The following is a 9,378-nucleotide window of genomic DNA, read 5'->3' as shown; positions in this document are numbered from 1 at the left end:
ACCTGGGAACATGCAAGGTACCAACACACACACACACACACACACACACACACACACACACACACACACACACACACACACACACGCACACACACACACACACACACACACACACACACACACCAGAGTAAACTTGTGCCTACTCTGCATTTTTGCAGGAAGACACTTAACAGCTCTGTTATTTGTGTTCTCTACATGTGTGTGGGCATGTGTTGTGTGTGTGTGTGTGTGTGTGTGTGTGTGTGTGTGTGTGTGTGTGTGTGTGTGTGTGTGTGTGTGTGTGTGTAGGGTCGAGGTGGCAAGGGCAGTATCTTTGTGTGGGCGTCTGGTAATGGAGGACTGTTGAACGATCATTGTGGGGCCGATGGCTATGTCAACAGCATCTATACTATTGCCATTGGAGCTATCAGTCACACGGGAGAGCCTGCCCCATTTGAGGAGCCTTGCCCAGCCACCATGGCTGTCACGCCCACTGGGACAAGCTCCCATGGTTCCCTGCCCCTGGTGAGGTGGTTCAGCGCAGGTTTCTGTTGTGTGATGTGTGTGCACGAGGGCAGAAGGTTTGAATGCAGCTCTGAGCTTCTAGAGCTAAAGTCCTTCTGCCAAACACCCAGCTATATTTAGCACATCCTCAGAGATTTGCCAATTAACACCTAGCAGTGTATCATCAGTGATCCTGTGTCCCACTGTGCAGTCAGGACACGAGCAGCTACAGTTAACTGTGTGTGTGTGTGTGTGTGTGTGTGTGTGTGTGTGTGTGTGTGTGTGTGTGTGTGTGTGTGTGCGTGTGTGTGTATGTGTGTGTGTGTGTGTGCTTGTGCGTGTGTGTGTGTGTGTGTGTGTGTGTGTGTGTGTGTGTGTGTGTGTGTGTATGTGTGTGTGTGTGTGTTTAAATAGAAAGAAAGAGTGATACAGTATTAAAAGATAGATGGGGGAAGCATCTCTATTTTGCCCCAGTTTAGCTAACTAGGATACAGAGGTACAAAAGACACGGTCTGTGTGCATATGTGTATGTGCACCTGCGTGTACCTCTGTGTGGGTGCTTCTGAGCAGGTGTTAATTGGGGGTAAAGCACTGGTGAGAAAGGTGTTGAAGTGTGGACACCCAGTGTAAGAGTGTAAGGAACCCTCGGGGTGATGTTAGCTCTATGACTGTGAATGAACACCAAGTCCAACCTGGAAGACAGCACTGTCTCTCCTGCGCTCTCACTGTCTCTCCTGCGCTCTCAATGTCTCTCCTGCGCTCTCAATGTCTCTCCTGCGCTCTCACTGTCTCTCCTGCGCTCTCACTGTCTCTCCGGCGCTCTCACTGTCTCTCCTGCGCTCTCACTGTCTCTCCTGCGCTCTCAATGTCTCTCCGGCGCTCTCGCTGTCTCTCCTGCGCTCTCAATGTCTCTCCTGCGCTCTCAATGTCTCTCCGGCGCTCTCGCTGTCTCTCCCGAGCTCTCAATGTCTCTCCGGCGCTCTCACTGTCTCTCCTGCGCTCTCACTGTCTCTCCTGCGCTCTCAATGTCTCTCCGGCGCTCTCGCTGTCTCTCCCGAGCTCTCGCTGTCTCTCCGGTGCTCTCACTGTCTCTCCGGCGCTCTCACTGTCTCTCCGGCGCTCTCACTGTCTCTCCTGCGCTCTCAATGTCTCTCCTGCGCTCTCACTGTCTCTCCTGCGCTCTCAATGTCTCTCCTGCGCTCTCACTGTCTCTCCTGCGCTCTCAATGTCTCTCCTGCGCTCTCAATGTCTCTCCTGCGTTCTCGCTGTCTCTCCCGAGCTCTCAATGTCTCTCCGGCGCTCTCACTGTCTCTCCTGCGCTCTCACTGTCTCTCCTGCGCTCTCAATGTCTCTCCGGCGCTCTCGCTGTCTCTCCCGAGCTCTCGCTGTCTCTCCGGTGCTCTCACTGTCTCTCCTGCGCTCTCAATGTCTCTCCTGCGCTCTCAATGTCTCTCCTGCGCTCTCGCTGTCTCTCCCGAGCTCTCGCTGTCTCTCCGGCGCTCTCACTGTCTCTCCTGCGCTCTCAATGTCTCTCCGGCGCTCTCGCTGTCTCTCCCGAGCTCTCGCTGTCTCTCCTGCGCTCTCGCTGTCTCTCCTGCGCTCTCGCTGTCTCTCCTGCGCTCTCACTGTCTCTCCTGCGCTCTCACTGTCTCTCCTGCGCTCTCAATGTCTCTTCTGTGCTCTCACTGTCTCTCCCACATTCTGACTGTCTCTCCCACATTCTGACTGTCTCTCCCACATTTTGACTGTCTCTTCTGCGCTCTCACTTTCTCTCCTGCGCTTTCACTGTCTCTTCTGCGCTCTCACTGTCTCTCCTGCGCTCTCGCTGTCTCTACCGAGCTCTCGTTGTCTCTCTCACTCTTTGTGACTTTCTTCCTGCCTTTTTGTATCTCTCTAACTCTGACACACACCCAGGCACCAGGTCTATTACACATTTGAAGCTGTTCTTGTCAGGGTTGGCTCGGATGCTGTTCCCCCAGCCGCCACTGGGGGCACCCGAGTCAGTCCCAGACTAAATCGGCGTAATCAACAGTGATTCGTCTCAGCTGTTTTTAGACTTCTTAAGGAAGCTTGTGGAGACGAATTACTGCTGAATGTTTTGATTATGCTGGTACATTATTGCATTTCGTTTGAAGGTGTCTCGTCACCTTACTCTCTTCTACATTCTCTTTACCTATTTGTGTCCCTACCTCCTGCGTCGATTCCTGACCCATCTCAACTTTTCCCATTCCTGTATTTCTTCCTATCCATTTTGCCTTTATTTAGGAAGGGTTTTATTTTGCTGTGGTGTTTTTTGCCTGCTGCCAGTTACTTCCCCTGGCATTTTTGGTTTTGGTTTCATGTTGTATTTATCCGCGTTCTTTTAGTTGTTGTTATTTTGTTTCTTTCTCCTGTCTCTCTACAGTCGAGCGTTATTTTTCACGCACTGTATTTTCCGCGTTGTTTTCTGTTTCCTATTATTCCGTGTCCTCACGGTTTTGTTTTCTTTTCGTTTGTGTGGAGTCTTGTTGTTTTTGATTGTTCTGGCTTGCTGTGTGCGTTTCCCTCTCACTAATACTTTTGACAAGTGTCAAACGTATTGCTCTTGCGAGCCGGCACTTGGGTCCACCCTTCTCTATATTATTTAACGCGGTGTGTACATTCCCGTGCTCACTGCGTTACAGTTCTACATCTGTACACTTTGTGTGTGTGAGTGTGTGTATGTTTGTGTGTATTCTTGTGTGTGGGTGTGTGTGTGTGTGTGTGTGTGTGTGTAGGTGACTGTGTGTAACTGGTGATGTGTGTGTGTGTGTAGCAGTAGCGAACCGTGACCTTTAAACCTGGGCCCGCTACCCCCCCCCCCCCTCCCCCCCGAAATTTTTTTTTTTCCTTTCTTAATAAACTAAATAAAGAAAAACTGAGACGACAGTACAGCTTTAAAAACGCAATAAACAATAATATCTGTACTAGATAACATCTTAAGCAAAATAAGTATACAAACAAAATAAGGTTCACAGCTCCGTGGTTCTCGGAAGCGGAATATGTAAACAACGCGCACGAGGACGTCAAAGGGATGAATCGAAACTAGCTAGCGATGGTGCTAACGACAGCTAGCGTCGCCACAGCGGGCGGAAATTATCATACAGTTAAGCCCGCCCACTAAGAGAGAAGATATGATTGGTCAATTTTGCTGTCATTTGAAACTGGTATTGCGCTGAATTATAACTGCCAGGCCCTCTGTAAACGAACAGCGGGCATCACAGTCCTGATAGGGGGAGACACAGGCTCACAGGCTTCCACTCAACCCCTCACCTTCCAACACAGATTGAATAGACACGGGTGAATATTTTATTTGCTTATATTTTTGTAATTGTTTAGATGTCGAATGTCAAACTGTAAGTAGATAAAATAAAATTGGATAATTATATATATAATGCTTTAAGAATATTTTAGGCCCTCTGAGAGGGCGTAGAGGGCCCTGACGGTTCCCCACTGGTGTGTAGGTGACTGTGTGTAATCTTGGATGATTTGCATGTGCGTGTGTTTGTGTGTGTGTGTGTAGGTGACTGTGTGTAACCTTGGTGATGTGTATGTATGTGTGTGTGTTTGTGTGAGTGTGGGGGTGACTGTGTAACCTTGGTGATGTGTGTGTGTGTGTGTGTGTGTGGGTGACTGTGTGTGTGTGTAGGTGACTGTGTGTTAACTTGGTGATGTGTGGGTGTGTAGGTGACTGTGTGTGTGTGTGTGTGTGTGTGTGTGTGTGTGTGTGTGTGTGTGTAGGTGACTGTGTGTTAACTTGGTGATGTGTGGGTGTGTAGGTGACTGTGTGTAAACTTGGTGGTGTGTGTGTGTGTGTGTGTGTGTGTGTGTGTGTGTGTGTGTGTGTGTGTGTGTGTGTGTGTGTGTAGGTGACTGTGTGTAAACTTGGTGGTGTGTGTGTAGGTGACTGTGTGTAAACTTGGTGATGTGTGTGTGTGTGTGTGTGGGTGACTGTGTGTGTGTGTGTGTGCGTTTGTAGGTGACTGTGTAACCTTGGTGATGTGTGTGTGTGTGTGTGTGTGTGTGTGTGTGTGTGTGTGTGTGTGTGTAGGTGACTGTGTGTAAACTTGGTGATGTGTGTGTGTGTGTGTGTGTGTGTGTGTGTGTAGGTGACTGTGTGTAACCTTGGTGATGGCTGTCACATCCTTTCCTGGAACGTCCAGTGCTGCTGCAGCTGCGGGTGGAGTGTTGGCCTTAGTGCTGGAGGCAAAGTTAGTACACCACCCACAATACACCACCCACAATACACCACCCACACTACACCTTCACCACCCACACTACACCTTCACCACCCACACAACACACATCTACACCACCCGCACTACACCTACACCACCCACACTACACCTACACCACCCACACTACACCTTTACCACGCGCACTACACCTAGACCACCTACACTACACACACCCACCTACACCACCCAGACTACACACACCCACCTACACACAACACACATACCTACACCACCCACACTACACCTACACCACCCACACTACACCTACACCACGCGCACTACACACACCCACACTACACACACCCACCTACACCACCCACAATACACACACCCACCTCCACCACCCACACACACCACCTACACTACACACACACACCTACACCACCCACACGACATACACACATCTACACCACCCACGCTACGCACAACACACATCTACACCACCCACGCTACGCACAACACACATCTACACCACCCACGCTACGCACAACACACATCTACACCACCCGCACAACACACATACCTACACCACCCACACAACACACATACCTACATCACCCACACTACACCTACACCACGCGCACTACACCTACACCACCCACACTACACACACCCACCCACACACACCCACCTACACCACCCACAATACACACACCCACCTCCACCACCCACACACACCACCTACACTACACACACACACCTACACCACCCACACGACATACACACATCTACACCACCCACGCTACGCACCACCCACGCTACGCACAACACACATACCTACACCACACACGCTACGCACAACACACATCTACACCACCCACGCTACGCACAACACACATCTACACCACCCACGCTACGCACAACACACATACCTACACCACCCACGCTACGCACAACACACATACCTACACCACCCACGCTATGCACAACACACATACCTACACCACACACGCTACGCACAACACACATACCTACACCACACACGCTACGCACAACACACATACCTACACCACACACGCTACATACAACACACCATCTTCACTACACACACACCTACACCACTCACACTTCACACACACCACCACCAGCCACACTACACACACACACCTGCACCACCCACACTACATACATACACATCTACACCACCCACAACACTGTACATGTAAACTCAAAACAACTCAATGTAGTGTTGACGATAAACTCACATACGTATACTATGTCTATATTTGACTGAGAAACATAAGCTCTGACTATCTCTACCTCTTGCGCTCTCTCTCTCTCTCACACACACACACACACACACACCTGTCCCTCACTTGTCATTTCTAGATTTCTAGCATACACACCACCCCTATTTTACACCCACTCACTGCTGCTCACTCTCTGTCTTTGCCTTTCTGATATCCACAACTGACTCTCTCTCTCTCTCTCTCTCTCTCTCTCTCTCTCTCTCTCCCAAACTGAAATTCAAATAGCTGTGTTGGCATGAATTGTAATTAACAACTGTTGCCAAAGCGATTAGCAGAATTATTAGTATTAAAAGCATTACAACAGAGAAAGAGAAAAATGGGAAAATAAATAAATACACCTATTGTTGACAAACATACACACACCATCACACACACACACACACTATCTCACACACGCACTATCACTCTCTCTCTCTCTCTCTCTCTCTCTCTCTCTCTCTATATATATATATATATATATATATATATATATATATATATATATATATATGGCCTTCTATCTCTCTCTCCCTCTGTCCCTCTCCCATATCTCTCCCTCCCTCCCTCTCTCCACCTCTCCATCTTTGCGCTAGTTTCTCTTTCTGCTTACACAGCTTCGTTCACTCTACAGGACTGCCATCTCTTACTAGCTTCAGTGTCCATGTATTTAAAGTAAGAGCTAACATGCTAATATGAATGGGTGGAGGCTAATAGCTGTTAATTTGCAAGACTTAATGTATGTCATTTTAAGTGGTGTCTGTCTGGTTTTGTGTACTTGTAACCACATGACCAGTCGGAGCTGAGTGCCCCTGTCTCACTGCCCTGACACACCTGTTTACTGACCTCCTCATCTCACTGAGGCATGATGGGACACTAGCCCTGCTGTTCCAGAGATGGTGCAGTACACTCATCTCCACAGTGGAGCCTCCACCCACCAGAGCTGACAGGAGAAGGTGGTGTAACACTTTACTGAAGAAAACCTTCATGACAACTGATGTGATGAAATGTGTAGGCCTACATGTCAGGAAAATCTAATGCTTATAAAATTAACAACCAAACAACTTAACAGTGAGGACTTAAACAAAACACACTGTATTATCTCCTGTACACACGTACACATATTTAAGTGAAGTTTTTGACTAGTTTTTAAAAATTATTTATAGTCTGTACTGACTTTCTCTGTTGTATTTGGCCATTAAGACTGTAACAGACTGTAACAGACTGTAACAGATGGGCTACAAACCATAACTAAACAAATTCCAGAAAATAAGTTTATAAGTTTATTAACTGTTTCTAAAAACCTTTTGTACAGTTGTAGTATATCGTTTTATATATCATCGTTTTAAATGTATAATACCAAAGCTGTGTAGATGAGGTGCCTAACCGAACACATTTCACCTGAAGCCAATTCATTTTCATGACATTTTCATGAATCCTTACATAATGTGATTTTTACGAATAAGTATGCAGTCATGTCACTACAGAGTGATGTATATATTCTCTATCCTACACCACTCACAAAGTGTGTTGGCTGAGCTATAAATGTTAGACTGTGATAATAGTTAAATTACAGGGTAGATCATAGCCAGTGACCAGTCTGTAGCTACAGCTTAAGAAGAATGCCTTGCAATAGCAGCCCAGCATGTCTCAAGATTTAACACACACACACACACACACACACACACACACACACACACACACACACACACACACACACACACACACACACACACACACACACAAACTAGATTTGTATTTTAAGTATTTCAATGGCAAGGTTACCAGTAATTTGCTGCAAAACCTAAGGCTTAGCAACTAATGTATATAGAAATAAGCTAGCTAACTACAAACAGGAGTTTATTGAAATTTAATTTGATTTACCCACTGCTTTGTTAAAAAAATCATTAATTAAAAAATGGAAATCATTCAACATGATTGATGATAATAATAATAATAATAATAATAATAATAATAATAATAATAATAATAATATTGGTATTATTATTATTGTCATTATTATTATTACTATTATTATTGTCATTATTATTATTATTATTAGTATTATTATTATTATTATTATTATTGTCATTATTATTATTACTATTATTATTGTCATTATTATTATTATTATTATTATTATTATTATTATTATTTGTGACGAATGGGGTGGAGCGAAGGACGAGACACCAAATCCTTGCAGAACACGTCACTTTTAATTAGAGTACACAGAGATTGCGCAATAGCGCACGAGAAACATAGACGTTCACACAGAACTGTGTAGACTCTAGACAACGACGAGCACAGGACACTGCGCGAACGCACATTAAGTAAACAAACCACATTAGCCCCACGTGATGACGAGACGAGGCACAGGTGAGACGGATAATCACTAGACGTAACCACCACCACGAATATCCACAGACGCAGACAATGACACGCGGACTACGTGAACACACGCCCAAAGGGGAGGGGCCAGGGTCCTCAACGTGACATTATTATTATTATTATTATTATTGGTATTATTATTATTGTCATTATTATTATTATTATTATTATTATTTATTTATTTATTTATTTATTTATTTATTTTTTTTTTTCCAGACCTTGTGTTATGGCTCTTTATACCTGGAGCATTTCTGAACGTTTCTTTTTTGAGTGAGGGTAAAAACAATATCAAAAACCTCGTTAAAATATGTGTTATCAGATCTTCATGTCATTGTTACGAGCGTACAGGAGATACTCTGTCCCGTATCATCAGCCTTATTTCAGCAGGGCTGGCACCTTTTCAACACTGTTCAATACTGTTCCATTAGCTTCACCATTAGCATCAAAACCAGATATGTGGACAAGGCCTAAAAACTGGACACACAGCTAATACCCTGGACTGTCCCAGTACAAATGGACACCTACCCTATATGTCACCAAAAGACTTATCACATGCTATCAGCTCACACCACAGTGTCACGGCTCTCCTCACGGTCACCAACAGTTCATATGAATTCCAAGTTCATAAAAGCAGCTTTTATGACAGCTGACCATTGTTGGAATAAGCATTTATAAATGTTTATGTATGTTTACGTCAGTTGTTATGAAAGACTTAAGAAGATGTTGTTTGACCAAATATGGAAATATTATAATCCTGAAACAGCCTATCCTAATTTGCATACTTCAGTCAGCACCTTTGGTAAATTCTAATGAGTGAATCAATTACAATAACATTTGGTTTGGTAACCTGGTGGTGCATGTGTTTGAGTGGTGACTCTGTTGTTGTGTTTGTGGTAAAAGGTACCTGCACTCAGTAACACACACGCTCAGTGACACACACTCAGTAACACACACACTCAGTAACACACACGCTCAGTGACACACACACTCAGTAACACACACATTCAGTAACACACACACTCAGT

General features: G+C 45.4%; 1 long non-coding RNA gene across 1 annotated transcript in view; it reads left to right on the top strand.

Annotated features, from left to right (window-relative positions):
* Positions 1-4,609: 4,609 nt before the first annotated feature.
* The window catches only part of LOC143502690 (uncharacterized), a 41,862-nt gene continuing 37,093 nt past the window's right edge, over positions 4,610-9,378 (top strand). Inside the window, exon 1 of the long non-coding RNA XR_013127109.1 lies at positions 4,610-4,712. This is a non-coding gene — a long non-coding RNA (uncharacterized LOC143502690). The remainder of the gene's footprint in view (positions 4,713-9,378) is intronic.

This window comes from Brachyhypopomus gauderio, unplaced genomic scaffold, assembly GCF_052324685.1.
Source record: "Brachyhypopomus gauderio isolate BG-103 unplaced genomic scaffold, BGAUD_0.2 sc195, whole genome shotgun sequence".
In the NCBI taxonomy this organism is placed as follows: Eukaryota; Metazoa; Chordata; class Actinopteri; order Gymnotiformes; family Hypopomidae; genus Brachyhypopomus; species Brachyhypopomus gauderio.
This window is presented reverse-complemented; position numbering and strand designations above follow the sequence as displayed.